Source organism: Meleagris gallopavo, chromosome 1 (assembly GCF_905368555.1).
Source record: "Meleagris gallopavo chromosome 1, MGAL_WU_HG_1.1, whole genome shotgun sequence".
Classification (NCBI taxonomy): domain Eukaryota; kingdom Metazoa; phylum Chordata; class Aves; order Galliformes; family Phasianidae; genus Meleagris; species Meleagris gallopavo.
The window spans coordinates 125,340,371-125,365,107 of record NC_139404.1 but is presented as its reverse complement, the minus strand read 5'-3'; the positions used below and the strand labels follow the sequence as shown (position 1 = coordinate 125,365,107).

The 24,737-nt window shown below is 36.1% G+C and overlaps 1 long non-coding RNA gene across 2 annotated transcripts in view; it reads left to right on the top strand.

Moving 5' to 3' along the window:
* The first annotated feature begins 10,298 nt into the window (after nt 1-10,298).
* Nucleotides 10,299-24,737, top strand: part of LOC109370870 (uncharacterized) — a 35,473-nt gene continuing 21,034 nt past the window's right edge. Inside the window, exon 1 of one of the 2 annotated variants that reach the window (XR_014880330.1) lies at nt 10,299-10,864. This is a non-coding gene — a long non-coding RNA (uncharacterized LOC109370870). The remainder of the gene's footprint in view (nt 10,865-24,737) is intronic. The other variant, XR_014880328.1, reaches the window with a different exon arrangement.

Below are 24,737 nucleotides of genomic sequence, written 5' to 3'. Positions count from 1 at the left end.
AATATTACTCCCCATGATTCCCACCCTTCTGCCATAGTTTATCAGTTCCTGGGCTATTTCTCCCTAACTCATGGGCTTTCTTTGATTTATCTCTCTCCCTCAACTGGCTCACATGGCCAGCACATCCTGAAAATAGTCTTGTAACTGAATTGCATATAACTTCAAATAATCTGTCAGCCTCCAGATCAGATGGGTCATTCTATCAGGATTAGACTCTAATAACACTGGAGAAGGCTGGTTACAGCCTAAACACCCATCATGCATCAAGAATGCTAGCAGAGTCTGACACGGTGTACAGTCTTAGGGTTCCTCTTGGTAATATTTTCATGCCTTTCTCTATTATTATATAAGATAGAAAATCTGTATCAACTTCCATATTGTTGAATCAAACTCAAGAAGATGCATTTGTATAATGATGAAGTGTAAATATGAAAATATTTTGGCATAATTAGATCACAGAGAAACATCTTGCTCTGGTCTACTAACTGAATCTAGGTTATCATTTTAAATCAAATCTCTTGTTTCTTTTTTGCAAAATTCCTATAGGAGTTGATGGAAAAAGAAAAATATTACTATTAAGCCAAGTAATATTTTCCTTATGAAAAAAAAAAAAGGCACATTATTTATGAGTATAAATATTTATTTAAGTGATGGATGCTCAAGTTGAAACACTTTCAAAAGTTTACAAATTTCAGAAAGTGCCAAGTTATCTGTCCTAATTGAACTTTGCCTTTTTTTACAGGAAAGTTAGAAGAGAATGTATTTGCTTAAGTGATTACTTCTAAAATGAGATATTACTACATTAATATTTGTTTTTAAATTTTAAAAATCAAATATTACAAATTATTTGATTTGAAGTGTAAATTCATATAGACTGTCATGTTATAAGACTATATTCTATACAGTTGTTAAGGAAAAATAAATTCTTAAGTAACTGATAAATCATTTAATCCAACTCTGTTCAGTACAGAAGTCTAGAAAAAAAATCAAGTACCTTGAAAATTTTATCTGTGGAGCATTTCACATTACGTACAATTCATGACATTGTTTTAATTATTTCAATTCTAGATCACAAATAAATTAGCTCTTATAAAATTATTTTTGTTCTAATTATTAATTTTCTTCTTGTTTTTTTTTTTGTTTTTCAAAATAATATTTTAGAAATTAATGAAGGAAAGACCATAACCTTAAATGTACCTCACTGTAAATGCAAACAGAATTTAAGAATTGTGCTCAGTATAACAAAATGTTCTCAGTGTAAAACCTCAGAAGGTTTATTTTATTTGTTCATTTCAGTTTGTCTACAGTGCTGCAAATTATAGATTGCTCAAATCTGAAAAGTGCTGCATCTCTGAGAGTATTAAGCAAACATTCTTTATCTTCTTTACATAATACTAATTTGTTTGCTATTATGCTGAATCAAGAAAAGGCAGTGAATATTAATAATGCCCTTATTGCTCACCAAGTAAAACTAATGCACATAACAAGCATTTCAAGTGCTGAATGATAAGTGATGTATTTCCTTAGTGCCATATCCTTTTACATTTGATTCTGTTTCATTTCATGGGAATGCATTTACACCTAGGTAGAAGCTTTCTGGTAATTAATGGTTGGAGGGAATGCTGTAACTCACAGTGAGGGCAAAATGGATCAGTTACAGCATCAGATGCTCATATCTACAGGAAATGCTTATTTATTTATTTATTTATTCGTTATTTCTCTACCTTCATAATTTTTAGATTGCATTGAAGGACTGTCTGAAAGAAGGCATCCCTCAAGTATTTTTCTCTAACAGCTATAATAAATTCCTCATAGGCATAGTCAGTTCCTCAACACCAATTACCAGCAAAACTCATTACTGCTAATAGTTAAGAATCTTTTAAGTTGCTGTACATAAATAAAGACAGAATAAAATAGACTAATTTTTTAGTGCAGTAGAATGCTTCAATTGCAATGTAACTCATTTCAATTATAGCTGAATCATTGCTTAAAAATTTAGGATAATTTATTTAGGATCACGCTGTCCTGATCTTCAGGACATCTGTTTCTCTTCAACACTTTCACAAGCTGGCTGCCACCTTTTCAATTTAAAAATAAAAACCTGAATATTTCAGCTTCTTTCTAAAACATTAGACAACAACCAAATTTATAGAAATCAATTGAGAGAATGCTTTCCAAAGGAAACAGATTTGGGGGACAATCCTTTTTGCACACAGACAATCATACAGTGCCTTTTGAGATGTTTTCACTGATTTCCAGATGACACTGAAAAAATTATTTCACCTTGGTTATATCTTGTGTCACATGTTTTAGCTTCATGCATATCCTTGCTGTTATGCTATCTTTTTTAATCACTAGAGATAGTAATGTTTAGCATAATAGAGATAGCTTTGTTGGTTTAGATCAGGACTCAAATAGTTTGAAATTCTATGCCTAGTAAAAATAATGACTTTTGGAAGGTGATAAACGAAGTCTACTCAGAAAGATATGGAGAAATATGAACTAAATCATAAGTTTGAAAATTGTAGAAGTGTCTTATTTCCAATTTTTTTTTGCCATAGCAGCAAGTAACTCAAGGACAGCCAAAGTTAGATGGAATGGATCCAGTTGGCATTTTCTTTGACTGTTGATGAAAAGAAGACATTCATTAAGTGGCAGGAATATTCCGCAGGTCAGCACCTGTACGTAAAGCTTTTGCAGACAACCAGATCCTCGCCTTTTATAACCTGGGGATCCTCTCTAAGAAATTAGGACTGCTGGATGTGCAGAGGTTTTTCTGGCAAAGCAAGGAAAGTGTATCTTTGACTGAAAGCTTCCTTATCTGGACACTGGGGATTTAAATTGTACATGCCAAGGTATGGCAGTTAAAGAGGAAAGAAAGAATGGGAGCACAGCAAATAAATGCCTCCATTTTTTCTCATGTCAACACACAACATCTAGAGATCCATTTGAAGTGTCACTGCACAAATGCATAAGTATGAGCAACAGTAGAAGATTTCAAAATTCAGTAGCAATGCAGGGCTACAATCCCAGTGGGATTAAAAGAGATGTGGCAAGATATCCCATGTGATTAGAGTGCTTCACTGAATAGACACAGGCTTTAGGAAGATTAAATCCACTAGCAGCAGGAATGGTACTACATCCCAATGGAAGATGAGTTCAGAAAACAAGGAAGCATAAGCAAAGGCTAGACAATGTTCTCACCAGCAGTATGCTAACCTGCAGCACCTCAGACAGGTGAACAAAGTAGGATAAGGTCAGTAAAGGTAACTTCAAAAATCAAGTCCAGAAATGGGTAAATGCCATTCAGTTCAGTAGAATGGTGACTGACTGGACATAAATTGTAGAAAAGGACTTAGGGCCACAGTAGACGAGGTACACACGAATCAGCAGTATGTTTTTTCAGGACAGAAGGTCAACCTATGCCAGCCACAGCAATGACAAAAACTCTTGGAAGTGATCATTTTACTCTGCCCTTGAGAGGACCCATCTGGAGTACTACATCTAGGTCTGGGCCCCCCATGCAGGAAAGATGTAGAGCTTTTGCAGAGGGTCCAGAGGAGGGCCACAAAGATGACCAGAGTGCTGGAGCACCTCTCCTATGAAGACAGAATGAGGGAGCTGGGCTTGTTCAGCCTGGAGAAAAGAAGGCTGTGAGGAGACCTCATTGCAGCACTCCACTATTTAAAAAGGAATTATGAGAAGGAGGGGAATCAACTTTTTACTTGGGTAGATAGTGATAGGACAAGGAGGAATGGTTTTAACATCAAGGAGGACAGGTTTAGTTTAGATGTCCAGGGAAGTTCTTCACAGAGACAGTGGTGAGGTGGTGGAACAGGCTGCCCTGAGAGGCTCTGTCCCTGGAGGTGCACAGGACCAGGTTGGATGGGGCCCTGGGCAACCTGGTCTAGTACCAGATCTGGAGTTTGGTGGCCCTGCCTTTGTCAGGAGGTTAGGAATTTGATGATCCTTGGTGTCCCTCCCAACCCAAGCCATTCTATGATTCTGTGATTCTATGATTCTTCCACTGAACTTGCAGAAACTATTGCAATCTCCCCAGTATAAAGATATTGATCTACTATAGCAAATCCAGGGGAGGTCCACCAGGATGGTGAGGGGCTGTGGTAAATGATGTCTGAGAAGACTCCGACAGCTGAGTCTAAGCCACCAAGGAGATCTAATTGTGCTTCAGCTACCTAACTGCACTCAGACATCTCATAGGGGCCTTCACATCAAAAGAAGCTTGGCCAATAGGTCAAAGAAGGTGATCCTACCCCTCTACTTCACACTGATGACACCCCCCTTGAGTACTGTGATCATAGGTGGAGTAGCTATATTAATATTCACAGTTTTTTTCCAAGTTCTTATACTTGATAATAATTAAAACAAAAACAAAACAATTCCTCATAGATATATTTTTTGAATTGTTTTTTCTACTTTGCCTTTAGGAAAAAATGTTATTTTCTACCTACGAAGGTATCATAACTTAAAGCAGTTTTCAAAAAAATAAGTTAGGCTCTAGGAAACACAAAACTTGTGAAGTATCTCTACCAAATAAATAAATAAATAAATAAATAAAACAAATAAACAAAAACCCAAAGTTTTATTTTCCATGTAGCTCTTATTTTTGCAACAGTTTTTGCTGGAATATTTTTCCAGGTAATACAAAGATTTACAAAGTAATCACCCAGTTTCCATGAGAATTTACTTGCATTTTATCTAAGCTTTATCCTATGGGATACGTATGTGATATACTTTCACAGTTGGGTCATGGTAAAAAAAAATTATTGCATTTGAGTTCAAGTTTACTCACTGAAAATTACATTATACTGTATTGGTTCAGCATTTGTCTTTATAATTGTAGTGGTCCCTGATGTCTCAAATATAAACACACCTCTTTCTGTGACAGAAATTTTTTCTTACTGTAGGCAATTTGTATTAAGATTTTGTTGGGAGTCCTGCTGTGCGTTGTGCTTCATTTTCCCCTTCGGGTAGAACAACAACAAACGAGAACACTATAAAATTGTATCAACAAAATGCTTTTTGATCTGTTTTCTTTTATCACTTGCCCTGGCCAGCGGAAACCCCTTGAATGGCTTTCACTACAGTTATAATAGATCATTCAGCCATTTTTGTAGGTCTGAAGTAAGCAATCATTTTTGCTGACTGATTATAGGCTTGTCCAAATTAGAGATGTATTAGGTAATCTGTCTTCTTTCTTATGAAAGATTTTGCAGCAATATCTGCATTTCTGATCCCTTCCCTCCCCAACACACCTCCCCCAACTCCTGCAATTATTTCGACCTTAATTTTTTCAGCAGTGAAGATAAAAGAACTGAGTTCTAAAAGCTAGTATCAGATGAAAGGAGTTTTTCCTCTACTCCAACACTTCAATTTACTTTATTACATATCAATTTGCGATCAGCTAATATGTGTAGTTGGCTTGGTAGAGATCTTGAGTGCTAGGGCAACAAGCACAATACCTGGACAATTTTATTTTGTACAGCATTATATATTTTCAGAATGATTTCTCTGATCTCAACTATTTTTTAAATAAATCTGCCTTTCCTCCCCCCCCCCCCCCCCCCCCCGAGACATGCATTTCAGGATATTTTTCAGAACAATTTTTTTTTTTCCTAGTGATTATTTCTCATCATCTATTCAGTCACCTTGGTTCTTTAGAACTGAAACTATTCCAGAACATTCTCTTATTACCTTTTTATCATAATTCTGATGGTCTAACTATAAGCATGGTCTGCAGCCTCTAAATAATCTTTTAAGGATTCAAATCAGTTCTTAGCATGATGTGTTGAATTTTTCAGAGTTACATGAAGTGTCTGCAAGTATCTGTTTTGTGCACTTCTTTATAAAGATTTGCTGCTGTGCATGGCACAAAATAATTGAATTGAACAGCATTAAAAAAGCACAGTTGACTATATATTCAAATTTGGGAACTTATCACTTATTTCATACTTATGATACAAACCCCGTGTTTTAGATGAAACATGAATGTTATCAATAGTTAGCCCTACTCATCAGCAACAGTATATCTCATACACTGATCAGGCATACTTGCAATTAAATAATGTGACAAAAACCTTTTAGCAAAGATAAATGAAATTTCTTGTGAAGGTCCATCGTAAAACTTTTTTACTGCTGTAAAATAAATGAGAAGAGAAGAGGTTGTTACATCAAGTAGTTGTTCCTGAATGGTACCAAGATAAAAAATCAAATACATAATTTTTTAGAATATTTATAATGAAACGTGGAAAAATCAGAAGAATATTTCTTGCAATTTCCATATTCTTTCAGAGACACTGGTGTTTTTAATATGTATTTGTCTTGAGAAGATGATTTTACACTAAACACTGAAAGAACATTAGTACTATTATATCAGAGGATGAGAGGCACAGTTGTTATCTAAAAATTAAAGGACTCACGTAGACTATGCAGTTTGGTTCCCTCAATAGACACTGATGAGAAGACTCATTGCCCTTATCAGAAATCTTTTTTTAGGATAAGATGAAATGCTTAATGAAAAAGCTTATTTATTTTTCCTGAAGGTGGAAGAAATCTAAATGAGTCAAAATATAGTAGAGTAGTTCCCAATTCAAGTCACAAAAAAAAAATTAAATAAGAAATGTTCAATTTTTTTTTAAGATCCTAATCTCACAATTTAAAACAAGTGTGTCAATGAGAGGTAATTGCAGAGAATCAAGTACTTGTATAGCATTGAAACTTCATTCTAGCCTTTCTCAGTCTTTTACTGCAGACAGATGGAAGGCCAGAACAATAATCTTTGGCAGTTTATTGCCCTAGTATCTCTTTAGCTTTGTTTTAGGAGATGAAGTCAGGCATTTTTTTGCTCTTCTGTGGGATAGGGTGACAGTATCTTATCTTATCTGATAAGCTCATCCCTTGCTTCCTTGTCATTCTCATTTTTTGAATCAATAATATAGCTGACCATTCTCACTGAGGACAAGGAAGAAATTTGTGGTCTCAGATTCTATAGTTGCTATAGAAAGACTATGTTTGTGTCTACAAAAAATAAAACAGACTACATTCAAAGACCAAATGTGGTTGATTAAAAGAGTCAAGTATCAGACATGCTACAGTTATTTAACAAAAGTAAGCAAATAAACCAAAATATATATTGCTTAATAAGAGGCATTAGCTTTCATGTTCAGACTTGCAGATTGAATTCTGAAGTGAATATATTGCAAACATAATTGTCCTACATCTGTTTACTTGTTTCAGACAATGCATAATTATTCCTGTATAATTTTACCTGTAAAACTCTACACTTGTGAAACTTTAAAATAAATAATTTAGTAATATAATTCACCTAAATTTAAATTCCTGTATTTTATTTAATATTATTTTTATGTTCAGCATGGAACACTTCTGTAGGTGTCTGGATCAAATTAGTATATGCACTTAAAAGGAGAAAAAGGGAAGCTTCTGAGGAAAGTAAAGCAAAAAAAAAAAAAAAAAAAAAAAGGAAAAGAAATTAGATTATGGCATCAAAAATTCCAAGGGATTATAAAGCTGTGTCAAGAACTGTCACTTGCACCTCCAGTACTGAAATTCAATCTTATAATCTTTGTAGCATATCTCTTTGTCACTGATGTATTTTAAAATTGCTATCCTATTCATTACAAAAAAAAAAAAGTATCATTTTGAGACTAAATCATATTAGTAGAACGCTATTAAATGAATGTGGCTTTTACCAGATTATGCTGGCTAAAAAAAAATTAAAAAATCACCAAGACTGTGAAAACTGATTACACAAGATTGCTGCTCAACAGAATGAAAACTGAATCTAAGAGAGCTGCTTCAAAAGGAATTCCTCCTATTTTATTATGTGGACTCACAACATCAGAGGCAAATGTTGATAGTATGGCAGTAGAGGTTGAACCTTAACACCAACCATTCACCTATCACCAATAGTACTTACTAAACCATGTCCCTCAACACAAAATCCAACCATTCCTTGAATACCTCCAGGGTCAGTGACTCCACTATCTCCCTGGGCAGCCCATTCCAGTGCTTGAGAACTCTTTCTGAAAAGCAGTATTTCCTAACATCCAGCCTAAATCTCCCCTGGTGCAGCTTGAAGCCATTCCTCTAGTTCTATCACCAGTTACATGAGAGAAGAGACCTAGTGAGTGTAGGCTCACTACAAACTCCCTTCAGGTAGTTGTAGAGAGCAATAAGGTCTCCCCTGAGCCTCCTCTTCTCCAGACTGAACAATCCCAGTTCCTTCAGCCGCTCCTCATAAGGCCTGTGCTCCATACCCCTCACCAGCTTTCTCGCCCTTCTTTGAACCCACTCCAGGGCCTCAATGTCTTTCTTGCAGTGAGGGGCCCAAAACTGGACACAGTACTTGAGGTGCGGCCTCACCAGAGGTGAGTACAGGGGGACAATCACTTCCCTGTTCCTGCTGCCAACACCGTTCTTGATGCAAGCCAAGATGCCATTGGCCTTCTTGGTCACCCAGGCACACTGCTGGCTCATCTTCAGCCGAGCATCAATCAATACTCCCAGGTCAATTTCCTCTACGCAGTCTTCGAGCCACTCTATCCCAAGCTTGTATTGTTGCCAAGGGTTGTTGTGGCCGAAGTTCAGGACCCAGCATTTTGCCTTGTTGAAACTCATCCCATTGGCTTCAGCCCAGCTCTCCAGTCTGTCCAGATGCCTCTGTAGGGCCTCGCTACCCCCAGGCAGATAGACACTTCCAGCCAACTTGGTGTCATCCGCAAACTTACTGAGGGTGCACTCAATGCCCTCATCCAGGTCATCAATAAAGATATTGAAAAGAACAGGCCCCAGCACTGACCCCTGGGGAACATCACTCATGACCGGTCACCAGCAGGATTTAGATCCATTCACTACTGCTCTCTGGGCCCGGCCTTCCAGCCAGTTCCTTATCCAGCCAAGAGCATATCTGTCCCTGTCCAAACCACGGGCTGTCAGCTTCTGCAGAAGAATACTGTGGGAGACAGTGTCCAAGGCCTTGTTGAAGTCTAAGTAGACTACATCAACAGCCAGACGGGTCACTAGATCATAGAAGGAGATCAGATTGGTCAAGCAGGACCTGCCCTTCGTGAACCCATGCTGGCAAGGCCTGATCCCCCAGTTGTCCTGCACATGCCGTATGATCTCCATCAAGACAATCCACTCCATAACCTTCCCTGGCACTGAGGTCAGGCTAACAGGCCTGTAGTTCCCTGAATCCTCCTTACAACCCTTCTTATAGATGGGAGTCACATTGGCAAGCCTCCAGTCTTCTGGGACCTCACCAGTCAACAAAGAGCGTTGATAGATAATGGCGAGTGGCTCGGCTATCACCTCCGCCAGTTCTCTCAGCACTCTCAGGTGAATCCCATCCGGCCCCATGGACTTGTGACAGTCCAGCTGGAGTAGTAGGTCTCTGACTGCATCCTCCCAAATTGCGGGGGATTCTGTCTGCCCTCCAGAGGGCGGAAGAAAGGGTTGTCACTGAATTCCTCCTTGAGGAAAAAATGGCACACATTGACATTCACTGATGCTTGCTGAATGTTTCAGGAGACAAAACAGTGGATGTGAGTACAGTGAGGAAGTGACTGGTGCGTTTAACCAGTGGCGAAAGCAATATTGGTCACCTCTACTGGTGCAGATTTTTATGACTTGTGCAGGCTTTTTTTGCTCATTGCCGGCAAAAAAACACACAGATAATGGTGGTGACTATGGTGAAAACTAGCATTTTTTAGATAAGAATTTGTTCTATCAAACAGTGTTATTGTGCTCTTTTTATCTATTGTAATTTCCATGGAAATAAGTACAAAGCATTATTTTTGGTGTGACTATTTACATAAGAATAAGGAAATGACGAACATGCTATATCTCTTGTTTTTAATGCAAGCCAAGATCCTACATCCCAGCCTAGAGTTATCAAATTATTGTAATAGTTAATTAGTGTTGAATTGTTAATTATGTTTGCTGGCTGCATAATTAAAGTAAATCCAAAATTTCTAACTGTAAGTTAGGAAACAAACATGAAAAAAAATGGAAAAAAAAAAAAAAAGAAATAATGAAAAAAAAAGAGAAACTTTCATGTAAAACAAATTTTCTCATCTTTAAGATCCTTTGTTTATGACAAAGAAACAGGCCACTACAGAGTTAAATTTCTAGAGTGGATTTCTAGTTCAGACTGAATACTAATATACAGAGGAAGATCCTATATGCAAAGAGGATATACTTCCCACACTGCAGATTACAAATTTATACGTAACTGAGAGGCAGCTTCTTTCTACCCAAGATCATGAGAAATACAGAGAAAACAAGTCATATATGTGAGAATCCTTCTTTGTTTTTTGGCTCAAAGCTTGCTGCCTGAGGTATTTCTTGTGATAAGACTGACTTGTCTAGAAGATGAGTGATGGGTGTTGCCGTGTGGCAATCAACATCACTGTGTGGCTGTTTGCCTTCGGAAGATAGTGCTCAAGGACAGTTTACTGGCAGAAGATCTAGCCTGTGACCAAATAACTCCTGTTTGCTATGGGAGACTGGGGGGTAATACCATTGTATCCTGTGAAGGCAAGATACAAGTTGGTATCTCCCTGCTCCCTCTTATCTGCTGGCAAGGCCAGGAAGATAGGAGCAAAGGAGTCCCCTGCAGAGATCCCAGAGCCAGAAGCTGCCACTCCAAAGATAGCTGATTCGACAACTTTATAAGCATTGAAAAGGGGCCATCATCGCCATGGTTGCCGTTGCCGGCATCGTCGTTGCCGTCGTCGTCGTCGTCAACAGAACAACAATGCCCGATGACCCACCGCTACTGAAGATCAGTGACTGAACTATGAACTACGCTGGATCCATGGTGGTGACTATCCCCCTCTTGCTTCCTATAGAGACTGCTTGCTTCTTCTTTTCTATCTTTTCTATCGCCCTCCTTCCCTTCCCCATTACCCTAATTCATAATAGTGTCCGTCCTCCACTTCCCCATCTCCCTAATCAAGACTTATAATAAACTGGTCAGACCAACATTTGAACCGTTGTTTCTTAATCTCAAGCCGGGTATATAATGTTAAAAGAACCTCATCTCCCTCCTATAAATCGGAGTGAGACAATATATTAACTTGAAATTCTGAATCCTGGTTTTAGGAATTTGTATCTCATTAATTTATTACTTTTGTACTGTTTCATTTGTTTTACACTGTTGCAGCCAAATAATTTTCTAGGTTACTAAATAGTCAAATTCTATATTTAATGTATTAAGCAATAAAATAAAATAAAATAAAATAAAATAAAATAAAATAAACTATTCACTTATTAACAACTCTGTGATTTGAGCTCCTCTGCTTTAATAGGAAACTTCTTTGGGACACAGCCTGCATGAGAGTCCAACTCCTATTACCAAGTTACCTGTTTCATTTTCTTACCTCCTTCTCCCTACACTTACAGACTTCTGTCAGCACGTCTAGATGGCTGAGAAGTAATTCTTCTCAGCAGCGATGGATTTTGCAGGCCATTGTTCCAAGCTATTATGGCTGGACTGGAATTAAGGGAGGGGATGAGAGTCTAGTGTAATACAAGATAATGAACAAAAGAAATGATAATGACCAATGGCTATATCAAGTATACAATCATAAAAAAAAGAGTGGAAAAAGTTTCAAGGTCCTAAGAAAAAAATAAAAGGCCATTTAATTGAATGAAAAGACAAATGGAGCCACTGTCCTCATTCTTGTATCAAGAAATAGGGAAGTAAGAAATCTGTAGTAACCAGGACAATAATCAAGCAAGAGACTGAAAATGAACTGAGGCAAGAGACAGAAACTATAGATAATATAGATATACTTTGCAAGAATAAAGTAAAAGAAATAAAAATTAAGACAGGAGCAAGAGTAAAACATCTAGGAATACAGCTGTCATCAACTGACAGGAAAAAACAAAAGTTAGTGATGACTTTTACACACAAAGCATAAATCATCTGCCTAACGGGACGGTTCTCAGTCTCTTGACTGACTCTCATAAAGCAGTAAGAGAAGCTCAATAACCTAGATCTGACACTTACTGACAAGTGCCATGTTTGATTCTTCATGCAACTAAAGCCACGAGTCACATCTGCTAGACATTTTATTTTCTCTTCCCCTATACTCTCTGCTGTAGGATAAATAAAAGCCCCGAGTGAAATTTTTTTCTTATGACTAAGACATTTAAAAGATATTTATTGTCATGTAAATTATCTACTGTCTTCCAAGGTATGAGTTTAGGACTAGGACTTTAATGCTGTCAATTTTCTGTATTCTGTCATCTTTTGATGCACACGTAATTTTTACAAAATATCTTCAGAAGTAAACACACACAAACCCTCAATGAATTGCCATATGTAGTTGAAATGAGTTAAAAAAGTACAAGAGGAAAAAAAACTCAGAATCTCAAAGCAAGATGATTACAGAGTCATATTTCCGTAGGATAAAAGATAAAGAAAAGATTTTTACACTGCACTTAGGTATGAAAAAGAAAACAAACCCAGGAAACTATGAATAAAAAAGCAACTAATTTCAATCTTTGAGCTGACAGAATGGAAACCTGACACAATGGAAAATTCATATGTATTTTTGCTACTGGCTTCAGAATTGGAAGAATTCCAATTTCAATCGCAATCAAAAGAGACAGAATGGAAAAGAAATTAAAACCAAGCAAACCAAATAATCCATAAAAGATCTATGTAAATGTTTTCCCTTTGTTATCAGTTATTCTGATATATAAGAAATTATTTTGTTGTAAGTAATAACATTCCAAAATTAACTTTCATTATCTCTCTAAAACTGAGAAATATCTTTCTTTAGATAACACTACAAGATCTCATGTAGCTAGGAATAATTAATTCCCTCCATTCAGAGAGACCTTGACAGTCTTGAGTTGGGTCTAAGTAAACCTCAGGAAGTTCAACAGGGCTAAACTCTGCAGAGAAGGACTTGGGGATACTAGTGGATGAAAAACTGAACTGAACTGAACATGGACTACTATTGTAGTCCAGAAAGCCAATTGCATCTTGAGCTGCATCCAAAGAAGAGTGGCCAGCACAAAGAGGAAGTTGATTTTCTCCTCTCTGCTCTCGTGAGACCTTACCTAGAGTACTGCATTTGATCCAAGATAAGATAGGCTTGATAGAGTGGATCTAGAGGAAGGTCATGAAGAGGAACAGAAAGTTGCAGCATCTCTCCTATGAAAGTCTAAATTGATCATCTTGGAGAAGAGATTGGTTCCACATATACCTGATAATGACTTTCCAGTACCTAAATGGAGCCTACAATAAAGCAGAAGAGGGACTCTTTATAAGGGAGAGTACTGATAGCACCAAGGCATAGTGGTTTTAAACTAAAAGAGTGCAGATTTAAATAAGACATCAGTAATAAATTATTTATTCAGAGAGTGGTAAGGCACTAAAAGAGGATACACTGAGAAGCTGTGGATATTTCATTCCTGGAATTGTTCAAATCCAGGTTGGATGAGGCTTTGGACAGCCTCAGTTAGTGGAAGGTGTCCTTGCTGCTGGCAGGAAACTTGCAACTAGAAATCATTCTATAATTCAAGTGAGATATTTAAATATTAATGGGAATAGATATTAGAAGGTTTTTTTTCCTTCTTTCCTCATAGATGAGTGCCCTAGTTAACAATCTCTGTCACTTCTCTGTCATTTTAATTTTCCTGTTTCAGTATCAGTGAAATATTGTTAGTAAGACTCTCAGTTCAACACAGTCTTACCTCCAGATTGGTCTGGTGATTAAAAATGAAAAAAAAAAGAAATCACAAGAAAAGCAACCACATCAGCTAGAATTCTGTATTTGATGTGCCCAAATAGAAAAGGAAATTAATATAAGCAAACAACACTCAGTATGAATATTATCATAGTATTTTCAACAAATACAGAATCTCAACTCTTCTCCTGAGTTCATTGAAGGCTAGTAATCGTGCTGAGATGTGATACAAAGGTGAAACCGACTTATAAATCTAATATCTGAATCTTCAGAAAAGTTTGGTGCTCAGCTGCTGGAAACAGCAATAATTGTGTTCTGAATGTGTCCTGTAAAAGAGCTAAAATGTCTTCAGAATCTGAGAAAATACACGTCTAGGTTCCTCATATACTAACATCCTTGCAGAAGAAATTGGGGGAAAATTTGGAAGGATTCAGCTCCAGATTTAACAAATTGAAGTATAAGTATCACCTTTATATGTAAGCTAAGTCTCTAAACTGCTATTCCTATTTACATACTATTTATTTATCAGTTCACTAAGGAGAGTCCCAGTATGTCATATGATAATATGTATCTTTCTGCTTAGTGCGATGTTTAAATTTAGGCATCTGGTCTGAAGTGTCAGGATTTAGAGCTAAATTCCACTTTATGTGTACAAAAACAAGATTCATAGAGCTTGCTCCAGGGACTACTTTGAATTCCATTTTAGGCAAATATTGGAATTTTTTTATGGATTTGGAGGAAGGAGTAAGGATTCATAAGATCCTAATGAAAGGATTATTTCTGTTTATCCATAAACCTTTACCTGGTTCCTACTTTGTTCCTTTGTTTTGCTTAAATCTCTCACTTCTTTGATGTTTTCTAATTCTTCTTATCTTTGCCAGGAGGGCAGAAAGAAAATAGCTTGCTGATTTTTGCAAACTACGAAAGTTGCTTATGTGATACCAGTTTTTCATTAAAAAAAAAAAAAAAATCAGGAATAAGTCACACTTGGTAAGGGAAGTCATCTTCAGTAAGTTCACAGATAGGCAAATATTCCCAGTATGCACACATCAGAGTCATTTTAGGGACATTCAGATGTGCATTTCTCCAAAATGGAAGATAACAAAGCAGAATTAACCATAAGTAATTCTTGTGTAAATCCAATATCGACAATAATTATTGACACTTTAAAAACTGAACAATCTCATTCAAATACTGATGTAAACACAATGCTGACGTCCATGGAAGTGTCCTGCTGCAACCACAGTCTGTAACAGATATGCTGCAGTGGGAGGTGATATTGTGGATGACTATAATTGATCTTTACCTCATACTTAGTATTTACACAAAGTAATCATTTTATCATAATAGTTTCTCCAATTTCTTGCTGAAGAACTCAGGGTTAAGTTGTATAATTTTGAAATTTTACCATCATAGTTGTTTTGTGACAGCAAGATTTTTTCAAGAGATAGTGAACTCTCATACTACTAAAGTCTGCTTAAAAAAAAAAAATCAAAACAAAAGATACAAAATCCACAAACAAACAAAACCAACCAACCAATCACAACCACCAATAAAAACTAACAGAAATCTGTCTGAAAACAAAAAGAAGGAAACACAAATATAGTATCAATTAAAGACATGAATATCTCAGACTTGAGATTTGACTGTTTCAGAAGCTTGTTTGTGGGTATGATTTGAGCACTGTGCAACTCTAACAGATTTTTAAGTCTCTCTGAATAGGAGAAAGAGGAATGAAAAGCCAATTAGTCTCCTTTACATTTGCATTAATAAATTTTGTGATGGCTCAATTATTACACTAAGTTACTCTGTTGTCTTTAAGTCCTTTAGTATTTCTAAAGAAATGCTATTTGAAATAAAATTCTCTTTTAAACTTTAAAACATAAGGAGATAATACAGATATAGTATAGATACAATGACATTACAGCTGTTCGTTATCTTAAAAAGAACTAATTCAGAAAATTTCTCCAAACAAATTGAAAAAGGGATCTGAGAAATAAATGGGGTAGTTATTTGAGATTCAGATTCTTTGCCATTAAAATCAGTTTAAAATATTTAGTTTCAGTTATTACAATTGACTGATATTATTATTGACTGATAATACAGTCAATGAGAACACCATCTTGTGATAGAAGTACCTTAGTAGGAAGAAAGAACCAATACACAATTAAAAAAATATACTCTTTTTATTAAGAAAGCTTCTATAATTGTGCAAAATATGGAGAATTTTGTGGTTGCAGCATAGAACAATATTACATTTCTAAAAAGCAATGATAGATGCTTTGAAAGGATCAATTAAGGTACAAGTTCTAAAAGTTCTTGTAAAGTGGAGAAAATGATAGGTCTAATCAAGATAAGATAATTTGGAGTTATCAGCATGGAAAGATATTATCACTATTAGAATGAAGAGTTTCTCAAGCAAGGGAAACCCAAAAGGAAATGCTACCTCCTTAGATAGAAAAGTCCTGTGAGAATAAAGAATGAACAGGAAAAGTCACTTTTTTCAGTAGTCTGAAACTAACTTGAATCCAACCTGTCTCATTCTGACATGGCAAGACTTATCAGTTATAAAATCGCTAAATAGAGTCCTTTAGTCTTAATGACAAAGAGTTAACCAAGGCTGCTAGAGTTTACTGCGATAGCTGTATTGATTTAGAAGGATAACTGGAATCCAATCTAAGATTATGTGAGAGAAATAAAGGCCTCCTGGGGAAAGAGGCCTTATAGTCAATACCCTATAATACTGATAGGAGTTTCAATTTTGTGAATAAAACCATGTTCACACTCCTGCAAATTAGATACATGCGATATAAGACTGACATGTTTCTGAACTGAAAAGCCATTTCAGATAAAGGACAGTGGTTTCTAGATGAAGGAGAGGCAGTGAAAAGAGTATGATTTGTAAGCACTGTAAAAAAAAACAGCTATAACACCAGGGAGGTAAAAGGAATTTAATATCTATAAAATAAACAGGAGACACTGTCAGTATGCAGCAATATATGTTACTTCACTATTTGCCGTACAGATATTTTATACTTTTAATGTACACACTACTTAGAATATATTTTTAAATACATCATACAGTATAAAGCTATGAATGTATTTATTGAACATTAGTAGGAATCCATTGAAGACAGTGTCAAAGGGGTAAAAGAAATGCCTTAATAAAGTTAGCAGTCTAACTCTGTCAGATAAATTTTCAATACACATAGAAAAAATACTCAAGAAAAAGCACATACACTTGCTTTGGAAACTTGGAAGTGGAAAGGGAGTGGGACAGGAAGATAAGCTTCTCCTCCTTATCTAAAAGTAAGCCTCCTAAATTCAGTTTATGTCTTAGCAGAACAAAACCTCAAAGCAAGTGTTGACTTAACACAACTAACTATAGGATTTTTTCCATGAGTTTTCCTGAATGAGGCATCTGCTGAAGGTGTCAAATCAATTCATGAACGATATGAACAAAAAATAAGCATGTTTTTCAACAGGAACTTAATCTTGATGAACCAAAGCTGAAAACTCAATAAACCTGTTAACAAACATTTTTCCAAGTCTTAGTATGTTGTTTCCTCTTATGAGAAAGAAAAAAATATTTGTGGTAGAAAACAAGCAAGTAAACAGCCTTATTTCTTATTTTATTTTTTTCCCCAGTGTTGTGGCTTTGTGATTTTTTTTTTTTTTTTGTCGGTATTCCACATCATAACATTATGTAAAGCAGTGGGAATTAATGTTCTGGTTCCGTGGACTGCCTTTTTGGGGCATTTTGGGTTCTGGGAGGGGAGGGGATGAGCAGCATTCCTGAAGGACCTGGTGTGCAGAGGAAGAAAGGTGGAGCTCCTGGCAGGACATCAGCTGTTCTCCCTCTTGCTCACTCGACTCGCTGCGGAGAAAAGCAGGTGCTTCCGATATAGTCTACTAGCATAAGACCTTGTATTTGGATATGTTTTTCTCTCTCATTTTGTTTGATTTTGTTGGATTTAGTAAATTACTGTTCCTCCTCAGATCACTGCCACTGTTTTTCTTTTTTAGACCCATCTGCTATCTCCCTACATTTCCCTCTCTTCTCCTCTTTTGGAGTGCATGGCCCGCAATGCCTTGCCTCATTAGTCATGGGGCCGAGGCTGGCCAGGCAAATACAAATGACTGGTACCCTTTCTTTTACCCCTCTCTTTTGTCTCCTTCTGGGCTTGTGCCCACACGGCACAGATTATGGACACACATCTAGAGATAATTCTGTGACACCCAGTTACTCCCATGTCCTCTTATTTGTGTAGTTCCAATGGAAATGATCCTTGAAAAGGCCACAGTGCCCTGACAGGCATATGCATAGTTGATCTAGCTGTGTTCAGCCTGGCAGTGTGTAGGGCTGTTTGACAAATCAATCCTTGTGCACACTGACAAGCGTAGGTAGGCTCAATGGCATGGGCCACGACAGTTGAATAGGGACAGCAGAGCCTCTTCCTGAGCCCTGCCTCGTGACACAGGTTTTTCTGTTCTGTGTCTGCCAATGCCCTGTGCCTGTGTCTGGCAGTGCTGACAGTGGCCCTACCGGGGGACAGAGCTATGGCTAGGGCTGGGGCCAGACTCAAAGAGACTGAAGAACTGCAGAGCTGTAGCTATGAGTACAAGCTGGAGCAGGATCGGGGGGCACAGGGCTTGGGGCTGAATGTTGCACTACCACTTGTTTCTTCTAGCTCAGTCTGCGGCATTGGGTGTTCCAACTCAGCCTCCAGGTTGACCGAAGGACCTGGAGTTGGCTGAAACAAAGGTCATAAGTCTAGAGCAACTACCAGCAAGACCTCTGTGCATGTATGTGTCTGCATTTGAGCGGTGATGGAAGGACTCAGATCAAGAGATCAGCTACTTGGTAGATTGTTTAAAGCCACCCCTCCATATCAAAGGGATCCACATTACTTGTATAGATATATGTAAGTAAGTATATATATTTAAATATTTCCTACTGACAAGTTTTGTCCCATACAGTAAGAGTAATGGTGTGGAGCCACAGATGCTGTTCTTGTCTGGAGAATGATGTGTGAAATCAGCTGTAAATATGTCTATCTGTAACTGTTTTGTGTGTGTACATGTGCCTGCTGGGAATATGTGCTCAACCTCAACCTAAGTGCAGAGTGCTGTGGCAAACTCACCTCTGTTGAGTTGGTGGCTTCAGCAACTCCTGATCAGTGGATTTTCAATACTGAGATTAACAGTGCAAGTAATTAGTAAGACATCAAACATGATGATCATTATGAATATCAATTTATCACATGATTAAACACATTTTTCTCCTGATCTGGAAAGATCAGAAAAGAAGGATGAACCATCACTCCGTTCAGTGTTTCTGCCACAGATTATTAAACTTGGTTATTAACTTCTAATGTTGGTTCCATTACAAATGGTTTGAAATGATATGTTTTTTTCTTAAAACAGATGCAAATCAAACATCTCTAACTTTTCATCATATTTGAAACAAAGTTTGTTTGATTGTTTGTTTGTTTTTTAATGTTTTTGTGTGGGTTTTTGTTGAGAGTATGGGACCAGGCTCTTTTTGGTGGTGCTCAGCAACAGGACAAGGGGTAACAGGCACAGACTGGAACATAGTTCCATTTAAATATCTTTATTTTGAGGGCGACGGAGCACTGGAACAGGCAAATTAGAGAGAGGTTATAGAGTCTCCTTCTCCGGAAATATATCAAAAACCTGGATACTTTCCTTATTATCTTTCTGTACAGAGCTTACTTTAGTGGGGGGTTGAACTATATGATTTCCAGAAGTCATTTCAAACACCTATGATTCTGTGATTCTGTAAATAAAACAAATGAATGGAATGGATTGCCAAGACAAGCTAAGGTTGCCCCATCCCTGGAGGCATTCAAGGCCAGGTTGGAAGGGGCCCAGAGAAGCCTGATCTGATGGGTGGCAGCAGGGATTTTGGAACTAGATTATCTTTACTGTCCATCTCAACCCAGTCCATTCTATGATTCCTTGAATTTGAAATGTATTTTGTGGGTGAGGAAGAGTCTTTTTGGAAAAGGAACAAAAAAAGGCTATTTTTTAAAAGCAATTTTCCAGAAAAAAATATTACAATGGACACATTTGATAACGTGCTGTTCTTTCTTTGTCTATTTCATATTTGGCTAATCTGTTTATTATGCTTTCATGGTGTTGATATTTTATATTCTTATTCTGACTTTTAACGTCCTTAGGAAATAACTCAATGTACAGATGACAAAATAACTTTTTTTTACCTTAAAATACTTTTTTTTTTTTGCATTTTTTGTTTAGAAAGTAAAAATAAAACAAAACAGATTTTGCAACTTTTTTTCCCTCTGAATTTTTCAAATACAGTGAAAATAACCAAGCAAACCAGTTATTTCTTTAAACATAGACATATTATTTTTCTATGTATGTATTAAAAGTAGAATGCTTTTAAGAAATTGAGTTTTATAAATTTTATATCAAATTATCTCACAGTTTATATCCAATATCCCTCTAAAACAATTGCTTCTTTTGTATTTCAGTTGTTAACTATTAACCACTATGAGTGACTAGATTCAAATACAGGACCTGTGTAAGTGATGTTTCTTTCATCTAGTTGAACCTGTGAACCTATCACAAAACTGATGAATCTAAAAAACCTTATGTTCTGAATGCTGGTTAAGTGATATTTTTCCACTTCTACAAGAACATTCCAAAGGCTTTGGAAAATGTTATTTATTGTCTGCTGCCCAGTATTGCCAGATTATTTTTACGTCTGCAAAGGCTCTAGCTGTTTTCAGATGGCGATTAATGCTCCCATAGGCAGACTACCCATAAGACCTGATAGATAATTTACCCTGCCTGTTCTGTTGCTGATTTTTCTTCAGCTACGATGAGACACTCTAAGATGTCAACTTAGCCTTAGTTTATTGCTTGTTAGACAGATAAAGTGAGATAAACTTAATCCCACACAATGTGGTCATAACTCAGTTGGAATATTTGTTCAAACTAAGTCTACAAAATGGTCTCATTAATCATCTTTCCTTATGAATTATTCATACAACATTTCATGCTATCTAATTCTAAAATATCCACATCTTTGTCTAAATTAAGCTAGGTATAATTATACTTTAGTAGATTACAGGCAATTAGTTTTATTATTACTGCAATCAACAGAACAAATGCAGAAAAAAAACAGTTTTTCAGATCTGCTATATTAACTGCATTTAACATGAGAAGAAAACTCCTAGAGGCTTGTTTTCAAATTGTATCTCTACAAATTCATAATAAGTGATTAGAGGTTTGCATGCAATAATTATCTTCCAGAATATTACTTAAAAGTAAAACTAAGAAGTATCTATGACAGTAAACCAGTTATCAGTTAAATAGAGGGTAGCAATTAGTTACCATAGAGATGTAAATTTTTAATAATGAAGTAAATTCCTTTATTTTACATACTGAATATAAATATTTCATTTCCTATTTAGCAAGGTTTGACAGCCCAGATTCCATATATGACACACACAAGTGCACAACCTTGGCTCAAACAGCAAAAAAGAATTTCAGTTATGAGAAACAGGGTTGAGAAGGTCTGCAGAAATGTCAAAAAAAATTAAAATTGCAGCAGATATCTTGTGAGATTAAGTCATTAGTAGATCGATGATTCAATAGGAAAAACATCAGCATGGAAAGATGTAAAAAACTTAACAGAAAAATTACAGAATGTCAAGTCAGGCACTGTTAGATCAAGTTATCAGCACTCATGTCAGTGGAGCTGGTGGCAGCTTCATAGATTGTGAAAGGACCGTGGGCCTGGCCTTTCTCCATGGACTGATGCTGCTTCACTACCAGAGTTGTACCAGGTACACTGTCTGAATGTGGACCCTTGATGTTTCATTAATTTGCTGAAGTCTCAATATCTTTACATTTTTTTAATATATGTATCATTTATATGTTAGCCATACATGTCATATATGAGCTAGCCAATAAATGAGTGATATATGTAAGTTGCTTCAAAAGTAGTGCTTTTGTATTTATTTCCATGGAAAGCACAACAGATAAAAAGAGAACAATAACACTGTTTGATAAATTCTCAGCTACAAATTGCTATTTTTCAACATAGTCGCCACATTTAGATATGCATTTTTGCCAGTAATGAACAAGAACTTACATATTTCATAAAAATTTGCACCAGTGGAGGTGACCCACTGTTACTGTTGCCACTGTTGTAACACACCACCCACCACCTCCATGTGCTCACATCCACTGTTGGATCTCCAGAAACATTCAGCAAACATCAATGAATGTAAATGTGTGTCCTTTTTTCTGCATGGAGGAATTCAGTGACACACCCTTCCTTCATAGATCTTTCTATGCCAGACTCCATTTTTTCAGACTGTCTCTGTGCTGCCATCTGTTACATAGCAACAACGTGTAATGGAATACTATCAGGAAAGTTCAACCTCTACTGTCATGTTACCAACATTTGTCTCTGATGCCATGGGTAAACAAAATAGAATAGGAGGCACTATTTTCAGGTAAGCTCTTGTATTTACTCTATGTTTTATGCATTCTGCCAACAGCCTGTGTGTGGTTAAAGATAACTGAACAAAGGAGTATGGGAGGTGAACATAAGTGAACACTTTAACAAAGATAATGAAGGTTCAAACACATAAGCTATTTCTATTTAACAAAAAAAAAAAAAAAAAAGAAAAAAAAAGAAAAAAAAAGAAAAAAAAGCTGAAAACTTGCAACAAAGCTTTTTAATTCATTGTGATAAAGGCAGTGAGAAAGACAGGAGATCAGTGAATCAATATTGACATTGCAGATTGCTAATGTCAAAATATGCTCTACTTGGAACTTCAGTAGATGTTACCAAATAATTATTAAAAAAGAGAAATGTTAAAGAAGTTTAACAACTTGAGGATAATGTTTTACTTCTTTTTATGTCATTTACTGATACAGAATTAGAATTGGACATTATGAAAAAGTTGAATAATTTTACTATAAAACATTACTCCTGCAAAGCAGCAGTATTAAACCTCTATTGCACCTGGCACAAAAATTCTCAATAAAACATTACATCTGGGCAGTATCATATTTTGATCTAATACTGGAGCTATGGATAAACTCAGACAACCAAGTGAAGCATATGATTCATTAAACTGGCTGTATGTGAGTACTTTTCTATTCCTGAGTAGTTCTATAATGCTCAATATCTAAATTCTTTAAACAAAATCTTGCAGTGGAATGAAGACTAATTTTTCTCATGTATTCATAGCTTTAAGCTGAATTCTCAATTAAACAACAATTTAGGTTCTTGTGTGAAATAATATTTGCTTCACAGAGACCTCTACTTAGAAGATGTTTATGCCATAAAAAGGAAACTAGAAGCAGCAGGCAATATTACTGTTAGCAAATAATAAATGCCTTTTTAAGGTATAAATATAATTAGCTTACTTGCTTGGTCTGTTGGAATCTACCAATTCTGATTCCATTTTCTATTTTCCAAAATCTTTCTGATCAAGGAAGAGGCACTCCTGTGAGTGCTAAGCTAATTACAAATAAAGTGTGTAAATTTTACAAATATAAAATGTACTTTTTTTCCTGACATCAGCTTAGAAAAAGTACTGGTTTCTTACACATGACTATAATGAATTCTCAAAGACTGCACTACAGTAACCAGAAATAAAACCATACCTATCATTTGAATATAAACCAACAAGTTTATCATAAAACATTCCTATGTATTTAAGAGAAATCTAGCAATTTGATCTTGAAGGATTACTCTCCAGAAAGGACAACGTGCTTTCAGCATCATCAATATTACTCCACCACAAAATCTTGGATCTTGTTTAATTCCAGGTTTCCACTTTGACAACATTCCATAAAATAGAAACAGGAAAAAAACAAACAAATGAACAAATAAACAACACATGAAATTAAAACAACAATCAGAAAAGTCATTGATAAAAAACAAATAATAATAAAAAACCCTACAAACAAAATTATTTTTATTTGTTCAGAAATATTACTGGGAAACTAGCACATTTTTAAAATACTTTAATATTATATGAACTGTTATTATGTCATTCACAGTTATTTCCAAAGGTTAGAAACTTGACAAAGTTTTTGCTAAAGCATTTATTGTGTAACTTCCTGCAGAGGGGAAGTGCAGAGGGAGGTGCCAGTCTCTTCTCTCTAGTAACTGATGACAGGACTTGTGGGAATGACACAAAGCTGCACCAGGGAAGATTCTGACTGGACATGAGGAAAAAATTCTTTACTGTGAGGGTGGTTAAACACTGGAACAGTTTCCTAGAGGTCACTGCCCCATGCCTGCCACTGATCAAAGAGGCAACTGGATAATGCCCTCAGTAATACTATAATAATGCCCTCACATATAATGCCCTATAATAATGCCCTCAGTAACAATAAAAAAAAAATTAACTTCTGTTTAGCTTTGAAGTGGTCAAGAAGTTGGACCAGGTGATTCTTTCCAACTATTTTTTTCTATTCTGTGTCTGTGAATATATCAAAGAGGTATCATGTTACCAAAAGTGTTTCAATATTATGTATCAAAATTAGCAAAACTAGCTATAGAAGTTGAAGAGAAAAACTACATAAAAATTCAAATTCACCCAATTTACCTTAATTCAAAACAAGTACAAATTCCTGTCGTTTTAGGACTTTACTAATAAACCAATTGGAAGGCTGAAATGGAAAGTTCAATTTGACATTTCTGAGTGCAATATTCTACTGTGTATATGTGTGCACACGTGTTGGCTTTGTAATAAATGAATGTCACAACTGAGCTTTTAATCATTAATCTTCCTGTCAGGATTTAAGAGGTGTAGGACTTCTAAGCGTTACCAAGGTATCTTGAGATTCATGTTCACAGGCTTCCACTTGACTTTGTACGCTTTCATCTCTAACTGACATTGCAAGCTACTAATTACTCCTAGTGCTAGTAATTTATGCAGCATGTATAATAAGGGAAGTAGCAATATCTTTTTT